This window comes from Aphelocoma coerulescens (assembly GCF_041296385.1).
Source record: "Aphelocoma coerulescens isolate FSJ_1873_10779 chromosome Z unlocalized genomic scaffold, UR_Acoe_1.0 ChrZ, whole genome shotgun sequence".
NCBI lineage: Eukaryota > Metazoa > Chordata > Aves > Passeriformes > Corvidae > Aphelocoma > Aphelocoma coerulescens.
In genome coordinates, this window is record NW_027184085.1 from 12631457 (window position 1) to 12644765 (window position 13309).

The window sequence follows — 13309 nt, forward strand, 5'->3', positions numbered from 1 at the left end:
GGAATGCAATAAAAAGTAGAAAAAGTTGGCAAATCTACAAAATGTTCAATAATAATTCCAAACTATAAATTAACAATGCTGTGCACACTAGTGATCTTTCATTATCATCAAGATTTTAAAATGATTTCCACTTATTTATAAACTTTAAGAAAACTGCTTAAGTTTAGTGTGTTATTCCTCCAAATGTACACCTCTGAGGCAAAAATTTTCTATGGTGTTCTTTTATAAGATGAATTATGTTTAAGAAACCTGAGGAAGTTGAGCATGTATTTTAAAATAGTGGGAAGATAAATACAGAAATGTAAACATCAAAACCTGAAATTTAAATACATCATGATCCAGAGAAGGACATTTTTCATAAATAGATCATTTTGATGTGATTTTTAGCCTGTATCACCTAGAAACATTTATTTGTATTTAATTTGAGCTTCTCCAGGTCAACAGCTCAGTTTTCTGGACCACTTATTGTCCCTGTCAAAAGTTTAAACAAAAATTTTTAAAAGGCTTTGTGCTTCAGAATGCACAGTATTGCGAGTCTGAGAAATTAAATCGGTGACAAATTTATACTGCTTTCTGGTTCACTAATGGAGCATCCACACATATTCTTAAGTCCCGACAAAGTAGATGCACTGCCATTTGTCCTTGTGGCCATGCTGAAAAGCAAATTTCCAGTACATGTCCAGCTACGTTTAAAAAAAAAAAAAAAGTTATAAGCAGAATACTCAGCATTCAGAAAATAAAGGATGATTTTTTATTTATCTTTACTCCTTTTCTATTCTTAAAATCAATAAATTACACTTCAGAAGTAATTTGCATTACAAATTGATGTTGACAGCCATAAGCCAAAGGAGTGCAAAAGTAACTTGTGCTTATTTAATTTTATTGCACTATGTTTTCTCTTCCTGATTTCACTGTAACATCCTTTCCTAAAGGCCACAGGATGTCTAAACCAAGAGGGACATCTGCTGCAGGTTAGAAGCCTGGTTTAGACACTGTGTAGGACTTTATAAAATGTCTTCATATCAACAAATATCTAAATTGATAGCCAAATATCAATCAACTTTCTTTTATCAGGTTTCTGGATAAATATAATGTCATTAATTGCTTGAATAAAGAAATAATTAGAAATGTGAATGTGATTTATCCCTAGATGTGGAACCACAGTTTTTTCTTACCTTCCTTTTGGCAAATACTTTGAGAGGATTGCTTTAGGTGTGTCTGTAAAATGCAACATAAATGGAACATGCACAGACACTGGAAAAGAGCACGCTGGTGTGCACTTTCCCAAAAAATTCCTGCACACAATTTAGGAGTTAGTGTTAGTCAGGAACCATTCCCAATGGGCAAAGCATGCACATGACTATCCTGTTTTGAAGAATAGAAGGGTCAAGCACAGAACATTATCTGGCCACAAGCCGCAATGCCAGAGAACAGTCCCAGGCATTTTTAACCTGATATTTTATTTAGCCATTTAATGCTTTGGCTGAGGATAGTGAACAGTTCTGAAGAACAGGAAAGTTCTTTCTCCCAAGGAAGAAGTTTTTAAAAGTTCTTTCTCCCAAGGAAGAAGTTTTTAAAGGCCTGAGCCTAAGAGGCTTTTTCAACATACATTAAATAGATAAGCATATCTCTGTCTTAAATCTTCATTTCACTGGTAAGTTCATTAAAAATGGAATGGCAAGGTATCTAAAGCATGCTATGATATTCTCAAATTTTTTTTAATGCATACAAGTATCACTTTCAGCTGAATACAACAGCCCTTAAGGCCAATTTTTAACTTCTGCCTTTTGACAGAAGATGAATGTCTACATTTATTTGCTGGCCTGTGAAGCTCTGTATTGATTTATCTTTCCTTCTTAAGAAGTGGAGAAAGAAAAAAAAGTCTGAATATTTTTATATTTCTGTCTTAAAATTTTCCATAGTGGGCCTCAACAGCAGTCTTGTAGGAAATTGAACAGTATTTCTTATGTGGCTAACATGACAGTAAGTTGTTCTCCCAGTGCCTAGACAAACCAAGACAGTTGAGAGGACAGTTATATAACACTCAAATTAAGGAGAGAAAAAAAAAAAAAAAAAAGAAGAAAAATTTTGGGAAATCACAGCAGTTGTATCAGGAATGATACCTTCTTCCTTTCTGAAGTTCAGCAAGGGTGAGAAAAGAGCCTAAGAACATCGTTGGCTGGATTTCAGATTACTTCCAATGACACTGTGTAACTAATAATTTATCTTCCCTAAAAAATCAACTGTTACTAGGTATGTTTTTATGGCCCTGATGTAACAATATTGGGACAGTCTACTTGTCCAGCAGTCTATCACTGGCCTTTTTTCAATTATATAATGTGTCTTATTATTATGTATGTTTTATAATGTAAATTGTCTTGGTTTAATTGTCTTTATTTTAACTTTATTCAGAATCCCTAGAGCCTTGCATAATCAAGAGCTTACCTTAACATTCAAATGAAAGTACCAGAGTTCTGTCTTCTGTCATTTTCTCTCCACAGAAACATTATACATTTTAATATATGTGCCTGCCATAGAATTTGTATTGTGTACAAACAGAAGCTCATTCTTAACATGGTAGAGATAATGCAAGTTTGTCACTTAAAATGAAAAAGTACTATTTAATTTCATATTAAATTCTTGTCAGTCAATTAAGCTAAATAGTTAGAAGAAGGAAAAAGTATTGCCTCCATCTGGCTTACCAGGAAAAATAAATAAAAATCAGTAATCCCACAAAGTTGTAAACTTAAAGCAAGTAACCATACAAATATTTGACTCCTCTGTCTACAGGTTTCCTTCGCTTTTTGTTTAACCTGTACCACTGAAGGTTTCATATTTGGGTTGCTTACTTTTCACAGTGAATATTCCCCAGTCAATCAGTTACATGGTGCTATTATTTGTTCCTGTGAACTAAAGGCAATGGAAAGAACATAACTTTGTATTACTTGTCATACAGCATACATTATTAAATTCTTCCTAATCATTGTGTGGTACAGCCTTAACACCAGATTCTAAATAATTTGAGTACTTAAATTTAGGATGATAGCTAATGATTGTGTTACTGTATTCAGATAACAAGCTCCCTCTTTTTATAGCAAAGTTATTTTCAATTATTGAGAGAGTATATAAAATATACAAACATAATTTAAAAAATTATTTTACTGACGTCCTATTTATTTTAAAAATCTAGCTAGAAATACTGTAATACAGGTAATATACATACCTGTAAATTACTAAGAGGTAAACACAATGCACAGTGTTTGTGCATCACATAACAACTTAAAATGACACATACCTGAATGTTATACCAGCACTTAAAGAGACAAACATGGTAAAAACCGATGCATTTTTCATTCATTCTACAGAAAAAAAGAAAAATCTAATTACAACAATCACATCTAAGAAAACATTGGTGCCAGCTGTATTTTTACTCCAGCATTACATGCTGTGCATAATTTATGAAGCTGAATAACAACATGTAACAGTCAGGGAAGTTAACATCGGAGTGGAGGTTCCTTCTCTACTTTCAGCAGTGTACTCACAAATACTATCTTTCCATTTAGAAAGCTTATCTCAGTACACAGTAGCAGCAGTTGTAAACAGCAGCAAGAGACACACCTACAGCTTTCCATATATTTTGTGAAAATTGTTTGAGAAATGTTTTAAAACCAGTACTCTCTACATTGAGATCTTTAAATCCTTCCTTTTAAGATTTACTTTGAAGAACAAGGAATAAGTCTGAGAATAACAGACTGTATAAATAGCTTAAGTTTATGGGAACCCAGTCATTTGTTTTGGGCAAAAGATGCATTCGCCCTTGACATCAAAAGGAGTAGGATTAGGTTCTAAAGTTTTACCCTGAAACTTGCAATTCATTTCTGGACTATATAGGTGTGGATTTGTCAGGGGAATTCAGAGAGTTCTGCCCTTCTCCACACTGCGACCAGCTTTGTTCATGCAGTGTATTCTCCTTAGTGTGCTCCAGTCATGGTTGCATGGCTGCATAGCTCCTCCCATACAGATTAGAACTATCCCCACCCCATGACTAAGGCCTGGAACAGAAGTAAGGTTTAAAGGCTTTTACAGTAGTTTTCAGGTAATCTGAAATACTTGATTTATCACTTTTTCTGGTCATTTCAGGCATAATGAGATGAATCCTGGGCATACCAAAGTATTTTTAGGAATATAGTGAACTTCCATTCTGCAATAGACTGCTGTAAGTGAGCTTTTGAAGAAGACTACCACTTGTCCACATGCAGAATTCGATCTTTCATTTAAAAAAGTGAATTACAGTAATATCCAATGGAATAAAAACCATTTAATTTCCCTTAAGGAAAATAAAGTCCTGATTTGCCCATATGTGTTACACACCACCTTCTAAAAGAACTAAAGGCTTAAATTAGTTGTTCTCTCATGCAGGTAATACAGCATAGTATCAAGTAAAATAGCTTTTTTCTACAAGTTATTTTAGTTGAATGGTATTTTAAAAGCATAAAATGGTCTAGTGCTAGTCTCACTGAAACCATAATCAAACAGGTGTTATGTCTGACCATGATGTTTGTAAAGTCTAAAATATATTTGGCATTTGAAAATTAGAATTTCAATGTTCTCTTTTTAATTTACATATTAATTCACCAACTAAGGAAAAAATAATTACATAAATAAATAACTAAAATCACAGAAAGACTCCATCAACATGAATTGGTAACAATCATTTAGAAGTAGATTGAAATAGTATTCCTGAACTTTGTAATTTTAGAATTGCATTTTCCTGAGAATTCATAGATGTATAAGTAAACATCTACATGGTACGTGAACTCCAGATAGGGAGTTCATTATATTATATTTTTTACCAAGAGAAGGTAAATAGTTTTCTCCTTGAGTTACAGAGTTGCAATGTCTTAAATTACATGCAAAGACTTAAGGACACACTTCATTTGCAACACCGATTATTCCCCTTTATTTCAAATGGATGACTTCAAGTTATAAATGCATAAACAGTTATAGGATTGGGACCTTTTATATTAACTTGAAACAAAGGTTTATAATACATTTTTTTTTCAGAACTCAGTTTACTCTGTCTCTGTTAATATGAGCCATTAGATAATAGTATTTCCACTACTGAATTACCGTATTCTCCAGTGCCATCTTCATTTCTGTACCTTTAAACAAAAACACATACACTTATAAACCAAACTTTGATTCATCCAAAATTATGACTTTTGTAGTAGTTTAGGCTTGAGAGAGGCATTTGAAATCCGTATTAAAGACAGAGCACTATTCAAAAAATCCTAAACATTGGAAAGATTCAAGCGCATCGGTGTACGATTTTATCCCTTTGTGCAAATAACATTCATCCAGTGCTGAAAGGGTGTGTTTATATGTCACAGGGTATTTACAGCTGTGTCCAGCTGATTCCTGAAGTCGACCAGACAAGCAATGCTTCCTCTAGAAATGAAAGGATTTTTGTCCAAGTACTGAGCAGCAAAACGACATTAAGTGAGTACTAAAAGACATAGTTAATTCATGGGATATTAATGCTTCTTCATTATTATCCTGTGCTATGATTATTCAGTTTTACCTGTCCAGAGGAACACCAGAAAGTCTTTCAGATTAGAACATTCTCTTTTCCAAACACTCCTTCACAACACACAATTAAAATATTTCCATTAAATCAGGTGGCGGTGGAGCATCAGCCTCCAGCGAAGGACATCCTGAACAACAGTATTTTCCCCAATGCTCGTCCAAAAAGGCTGTTTTTTAAAGCCACTCCCGTTCGGTATGTCCATCTTGAAATCCCTCGCCCCGGCAATGCTTTGAGCAGAGGGTCTTTCGGTTTCTGAGGCGCGGCCTTTCACATCCACAGAGAAGGGCAAAAGCGGCGACAGTAGCTCCAGTGAGTGTCCTACCCGCAGGGGCTGCCGCCTTTGAGGGTTCAGTGTAAGGACCCTCAGTCTGCCTCCTGCGAGGCAACATTTTGTAGTCCTTCTCCTCGTCCTCCCCACCATGCTGAGGCAGGACAAAAAATAAACACCAAAATGCGTGTTCTTTTTCCAACGGTCCCTTCTTCACAAATCCTCATCGGAGGCTTAAGCGTAAACTTCGGTCTCGTTCCGCACACCAAAAAGGCTGGGGGCGGGGGGAAGGGCAGCGGGAGAAGCAAAACAAGAAAAAAAAAGAAAGAGAAAGTTGTGCCGCAGCCGGAGGGGTGTGGAAGGGAGAGGACCTACGCAAGGGAGACTCTGCCGGGAGAGGCGAGGCAAGGGAGCCCCTCCAGCTGCAGCGGCGGAAGCGGCGCTGGTGGAGCGAGTGAGCGATCGGGCGAGGAGGAGGCAGCGGAGGGAAGGGGGAGGCTGCTGGTGTTTGGCGCCGGTGGAGGGAGTCATTCCTGCCGCTGCACTTCCGGTCGGCATTTTGTTCGGAGAGGGAGCGAGAGAGACACACACAGGATCCTTCCCCCTCCTCCTCCTCGCCCTTCTCTCCCCCTGCCCCCCCGCTCGGTACCGACTCACCGTGCCCAGGCCGCCCCTCCCCGTCCTCCTGCGCTCGCACTCTCGGAGGGAGCGGCGGCGGCGGCGGCCCCTTGGCAGCGCTGCCCCTCGGCCACCTCCTGCTCTCCCTGGCTCGGAGCGCGGCTCGGAACCGGTTCGGCGCGGCCCGGCCCGTGTTGATGTTGTGAAGCAGGCTCGGGGGGAAGGGATTTGCCTCGGCCGCACACCCCCCGGCTCTACATGTTCGCTGCACTAAGGAGGAGACGGAAGAGGAGCCAGCCCCCCTCCCGGCCCGGATTATTGTTGTTATATTATCTCCCCTCCTCCTCCTGCTCCGCGGCGGCGGCGGCGGCCCAGCGGCGGCGGCGGCTCCTCTGAGGAGGGAGGGGGGCGGATTTCTTTCCCCCTCTCTCGGATTCTCGTTGGATTCAGACGCCGATTTGCTCAGGTAATCCCCCCTCCTTGTCTCCCCTTCCCCTCCCTACCCTCTCCAGCAGCGGGCCGGGCCTCTCAGCCCAGCGGCCCAGCACTGCCGGGAGCAGAGGGGATTAGCTGTTATCCGGGGTAGAGGGGAGTAAGTGGCAACCGGAGGTGTTTATTTCGCAGCCCCCCTTCCTGCTCGGTCGGGTCTGGCGGAGGAGGTTGGTTCCTGCCGGGCTGCCGGGAGGCCCAGGCCCGGCGGAGGGCGCAGGCCCGCCGGCCAGCGCCTTTACTCCAGCTCGGGGATTAGAAAGGCGAAGCGGCTGCTCAGTGACAGGCCTCAACCCGAAAAGAGCAGGAGGAGGAGGAGGAGGTGGAAACAATACAATTAGTCGCAAATGTGCACTGATCCTTTGCCATATTTACAACTTCACCTAGGGCAGGGAAGGAAGGTCCCAGCGCAGAGATCCCTCTGAAGTGGGCTAGGAGTAACTGGCAGAATAGGGGAGGAGAGACAATGTAAATACTAAGAAACAAAAATGCCACCTCTCTTTGCTAATACCTTCTCCTTCTAACCAACTGTGTTCTGAACATTAAAAAGTTTGAATGCTTTTGGTTTTATAACCTGCAGGCGTTTAATCTCTAAATAATATTATTGATTAGTGTGTTAATGATTTAGTATATTTATAGCATAAAATAGTGCTTGAGGGATGATTGACACAACATGGACACCTGCAGACCCAGGAAATACAGATAGACAAGCATATTGTATCAGGTACTCCACACAATCTTGCTGTCTTTGTGCTGTATATGTTACAGAAATATATATTAAAAGAAGAAATGCCATTTTCTTCTAACAATCAGAAAACAGGCAATGGATCGTGTGTAAAGTGCTGCGTTTATGACATTTAAGGGACCAAGGTGAAGATGAGATCTTAATCAAAATACTTGAGAATAAAATGTAAATTTATTTAAGTGAAATGTGAGGAATGCTTAAAAAGTGTCATCTTTTCTTGTCAGGACATATCACTTTGAGATCCTGAGGTTGTTATTGGCTGTTTGTGTCCATGATGTTTGAATGTGTAATTAGATGTCATTTTTACAGGTCAAACGTATTTTGAAAATGACTATTTATTAGTCTCAGGTCTTTGTAAATAAATGGTAGCTGATTTACAATAAAGTAAGTCTTGGACTTATAAGTGGTAAAGTTGTAAGTGTTCCTAAAATCTCAGGCAGATTTAAAGCAAACACCCTGTGAACTAAAAAAAATACATGAATTACATAGTTGCAGGAAATTTTAAGATGCAAAGTTTTCATCCTTGTAGCAAGGAATTTTGTAAGTGGCAAATGAGTATTGACATTACATAATTTGTTAAATCTTCAGCAGGTTTTTTAGTTGTTCAGGTAGATTTGTTGTTATAATACGTGGTTACTATATCTAATAGAGTAACTTTGTGGTGCATCCTGTTCAGTCTTATAAATAAAACTCTGCTATCGTGCCTCCCGCGTGGCCTGATACATGTTTAAAAGGGTGAAGTTAATATAGCTGTCACGTAGAAGGCGTGTTTTTAATGCTGTAAATCCGTGTAGTAGTCAGTAGCGTGTCCGTGATTTGTATTGGTCAGGGAGCAGTTTGAATTTTAAAAAGCCAGAAGATCCTGCTGAGCCCCAATCCCGGCCTCCCTTCCTCCCACTAATCTCCCATTCCTGTCTTTGTGCTGCCTGGTCCTGTTAGACACTGTTTGCAACAGGGCCTCAGGCCTACGTGCGTGGAGAGGAACCATTTACAGTTCGAAAAAGCAGCTTTTTATTTTTAAACTTTGTGAAATGCAGAGGGAGCCACTAGTCGTCTCTAACTGTCCCCACCTCGGTGTGCAACAGCGGAATTGCTGTTTGCTTTTGGCCCACAGCGTGTGTGGAAGCCGAGTGTAACTCTGCCTCACAGGAAAGAAAGGACTGTGCAGAAGTAGTTGTAATTCCTGGGTAGTTTTCATCATCAAGAAGCGACATTGTAGCCCTAGCGTTTCTTTCGTCTCTGTTTCAGGCAGCTGCCGTTCTAAGAAGAATGCGTTTGTTAAGCTAACAGTAGTGAACTTTTCTGACTGATTTTTCATTTAAGGAGGTTTGCTTTAAATATTCTAGATATGAGCAGGAAATGAGCTACTGCAGTTACACAGTTCCTGTCAAATTTATCTTGCCAGGGTTGTGTGGTTGTGTTTACAGCACCCTTTTTTTTCCTTTTTCCTTTTTTTTTTTTTAATCGGAACGGATGCACTTTTCTGGAATGAAAAATACATATATTTATAAAGGAAAATATAAGATGTTTTCTATTTTATTTGTAATGAGTTTTTTGGGTTTGTTCTTGTGAGCCATATGTGGTTAATCTTGAATTAGTTACTTTATCACAGTTTATACAGTTTTACAGAAATATTTAAAGTTGAAGTATTCATAAGAGAACTTATTCTTCTTTTGGGTTGCATGTTTTAGCATATTTAAGAGTGTGTGTGTGTGTGTGTATGTGTGAAGCAGGCATGTGGCACTTTCATACTACTTTTTCCCTGATGTTAGGAGCTTGTACTGATCCAATGTTTATCACAACAGGTAGTTGCTTAAGGACAATGTATTTCTTTTACTGATGTTATAGAAATACTAAATTAATTATTCTCAAAACATTAGTTGTAACAATTATTTTAACAAAAAGAGGAAAATGCTTCTTTCTGTTTTATTTTGTACTTTTGACTGTTTTGTACATTTTGAATTTGCTTCCTCTGTACAGGTTTCTTTTTTCCTCAACTTCTTGAACATTTTACCTGAAGTTATTCCAACAAAAATCTGTTCCTGAAGTATTCTGCTGTTGATTAAAGCTGGTTTTATACTTTTTAAAAATAAGGATGTAGAAACAGGTATACCAGTAAAGTAATATATTTTTTAAAATTTGAAATATATAAGTTTTAATTTAGAAGCAACAGACAGGATCAGAGAAGCAAAATTATATCCCTAAGCCCTTTTGAAGATCCTTATTCTACATAAGAGCACAGGTACCCCTGTGAAACCTTATGCTTGAGACTCCATGTACATAAATGTTCATACAACTCTTCTTGCAGAGTCGAGGCCATAGATAGTGATTTCCTTAGGACAGAACCTTTTTGTTTGTTTGTGGTGTTGTGTTAGTGTGATTATTATGGTAATATAACTTTAACCCAAGGTTTTTCATGTATATAGTCCTCTACAATATAAATAAACTATATTTTGGAGGATACTTGATGAAAAATGCGAATGGATTTGAGCTAGAGATCCTATTCCTATTTTTATGTGTACAGTGGCAACTTGACTTTTAAATCTGTTATATTACTAAGTGTTAAACTGATTGAATTGAATTTATATTAATATTTCATAAAAATTGCACAAGAAATGGGAAATTTCTGGATAATTGCTATAACTAGTGAGAAAAAAAATGTACTTCTGCCCTGAATATCTAGACCTAGGAAAAAAATCAAGTCTTCAATTTCACAATTTTATAATTTCCAGAAATTATGTTAGAGGAGTGTGTAATATTCATGAATGTGTGTAATTTGGATAACAACTATGGGCATACTTAATCAGAAAAATATGAGTAGGGATAGCTTTAGAATTTGGTGACTGGTAGGTATAAGGTGGGTCATCCAGCATTAGGGTGGCTATTTAGTGTCAGAAAACACTAGGACTGTTTTTGAAAGAATGGCCATTTCAATATCATACCACTTACTTTTGATCTTGTTTTTCATTTGCCTTTATTAGAAGTAGTACAGGTTACGTTAGCTTCTGATTTAGGAGCAACAGCAGTAATGAACACTCAGTTGCAGAGAGATACATGCAAGAAAATACTTGAAATCGGTGATACCTGTGTATTGTTGCTAATAATGCTGTACAATAATGATCCCTTTTAATAATAAAAAAGGAAGTACTCTTGAAATTACAGTTGTTAAACACTTGTTTTCTTAAAGTTTTTAATTAATCTACATTTGTATTTTTATTTTCTTTGTATTACAAACATACTTCTTAGAAGCTGATCCTGACCCCCAAAGCAGGTGTGAAAGAAGTGTTTTACACTGACATCTGTGACACCCCATGAGTAAGGAACTGTGTTTGAGGAGAATTGTGCAGAACTGTGATTTGCGTCTCACTTCCTGTCCCTACTGTTGACTGTGGAAAATCTGCCCAGCAAAAGGGAAGGGAGAAAGGATTTTGGCCCAGCTGTGTGTGGAAACTAAGAGGGATTCCAGTCAGATTGAATATAGTTGTTGATACTGTATTTGAAGGTGATTACCTGGTCTGCGCAAATAACTTTAAAAGAATGTAAATATCCAAGACCAGTTTTCATGTTGAAGCCATAAAAAATTCTAGAAAAAGTTAATTTTTCTGGCCTTTAGAGTTTGTATCACTTTTAAGTATAAGTAATCAGAGATCTCAGATTTTTTTATATGAGTAGATAATTAAATTTTTCATTTTATTGCTGTGGTTTGATTTGAAGCACTTTGGTTTTTGTAGCAGTGTGTATGTGTAGACATGCAGTGCATTTTAGACGAACAGTGTCAGAAAGCCCTAGGCTGCAAAATAAGGGAATTGGACAAGGAGACAGCAGACTGAGGAGCTGGGCCTTTAACTGCACCATTATATTCAACCCTACCCCTGCAGCCCCAGTTCAGTGCCTCATACAGGGCATGGGAAATGACAGCTGACCACTATACTCTTATAACCTAGTTTATATACTTACCATTCAGTATGTAGCCTGCTGCCTTATTACCTGCTGTGTACATCCCAGCCTTTCAGGAAGACTGAAGTGTTTTCATATTTTAATTTGTAGAGTTATCTCAAAATAAAGTGCTTTGCAAACATTAGAGAGCTTTGGTTTTGCACATCTGTAAAATACTACTTCAATTTTATAGATGAAAGACTGAAACTGAATCAAAGTAGTCTTAAAAACTTATAAATCTTGTCTATTGTGACATGTAAGCTTTACTCTTCAGATTTTTAAAGTTACTTTACAGCACTAAGGAAGTTAATAACATTGTTTTTGTTGACCTTATTTGTGGTCATGTGTGTTCTACATTTCGACATGTTAGGTTCATTGTTTCTCCTGAAGCTCTAAAAAGTATAGAATGGATTTTCACTGAGGGCCTTAAACATCCATTATATTTCAACTCTTTTGATCATGCCAACAAATGGAAAAGGACAGACTTCCTGCCTGAGAACCTAAAAAAGAATCACCATCTATCTCTTAAAGTTTATCCGGGAGAACTGAGAATGGGGCTAGATTGTAACCCAAATGCTGCAAGTAATTAAATGGTGTGGCTACAATATTGAACATAGAGATACAAAATGTTACTGTTACTCTCTGGGATTGCTAGTTCCTGTTGGAAGGTATCCTAAGTGTTGGGCTTTGACTCTTGGGGAAAAAACTCTGGCTCTTGACTTGATGATAATTGTTGCAGTTGATGTAGGCTGCTTGAATGCTCACCTCTGCATCTAGTGGTCACGCCACTGCGGTGTCAGTCAGTTGTCAAGCTCCCCTAAGACTGTTAGGGAAGCAAAGCTGTTCTGAGGTGTAATAAGTGCGTTCCTAGTCAGAAAATTGCTTTAGGGATGTAGGAAGTCCAGGCCCAAATGCATAATTTGTATCAGGCAGAGAACTTCTTGAACTTCTTTCTTCCCCTGTGGCTTTTTATATCATGTGCTCGAGGCATGGCTCAGGGACCGTGAGTACATTATGGAACAAGCTGAATAAGTAGCACTTTAGTCTTATTAACGTCTTTCCTTTCTATCTTTACGTGTGACGATTTTCTGTGAGAGTATGTATGTGGAGGTTTTTTGTTAATTTGTTTTGGTTTTTCTGGTTTTGATTTTTTTTAAGAAGAGTTGATTTTCATAAGTGTCAGTTCTCAGCAAAAGATGTCTTGAATGAGAAACTTTTCAATGAATTGGTTTTATTAACTATGTTTTATTAAAATTCCTTAGCAGAAAAGTGTTACGTCCCACATAAGGGGCCTCCTACTTTTTAAGTTTGTGTTTCATGTCATGTGGCATAAATGGGGCAGTGGTCCTGTCAATGACAAGAAATGGTATATGATCATTTACTGAATGACTATCACAACACACAAGGGACTAAAATGTAGATATAAGCAACCATAATTCTGACATTTCTTAGTACTTTGATGCTTGTTTTTGTAGTACTAACCTTTTTTCTCTCTTTTTTTCCCCCCAAGCTCGCTGAATAACAAACATATGTTTGTGGTAATGCAATTCCTATCTCTCATGTTTGAACTTAGCCTTTCCTCTGCATTGACCAGGTGCTCAGAAAGGATGAGGTTGCAAATACTCTGTCTCTGAAATTTTGTTTTCAAGTCTTATGACTTAATAAG

At 38.1% G+C, this 13309-nt stretch overlaps 1 protein-coding gene across 9 annotated transcripts in view; it reads left to right on the top strand.

The window, feature by feature from the left end:
* The first annotated feature begins 3303 nt into the window (after positions 1-3303).
* NIPBL (NIPBL cohesin loading factor) overlaps positions 3304-13309 on the top strand; it is a 141421-nt gene continuing 131415 nt past the window's right edge. For 3 of the 9 annotated variants that reach the window (XM_069002177.1, XM_069002180.1, XM_069002178.1), the window contains exon 1: positions 3304-6939. The gene's annotated coding sequence lies outside the window, so the exon portion shown is untranslated. The remainder of the gene's footprint in view (positions 6940-13309) is intronic. The other 6 variants (XM_069002175.1, XM_069002176.1, XM_069002181.1 and 3 more) reach the window with 6 other exon arrangements.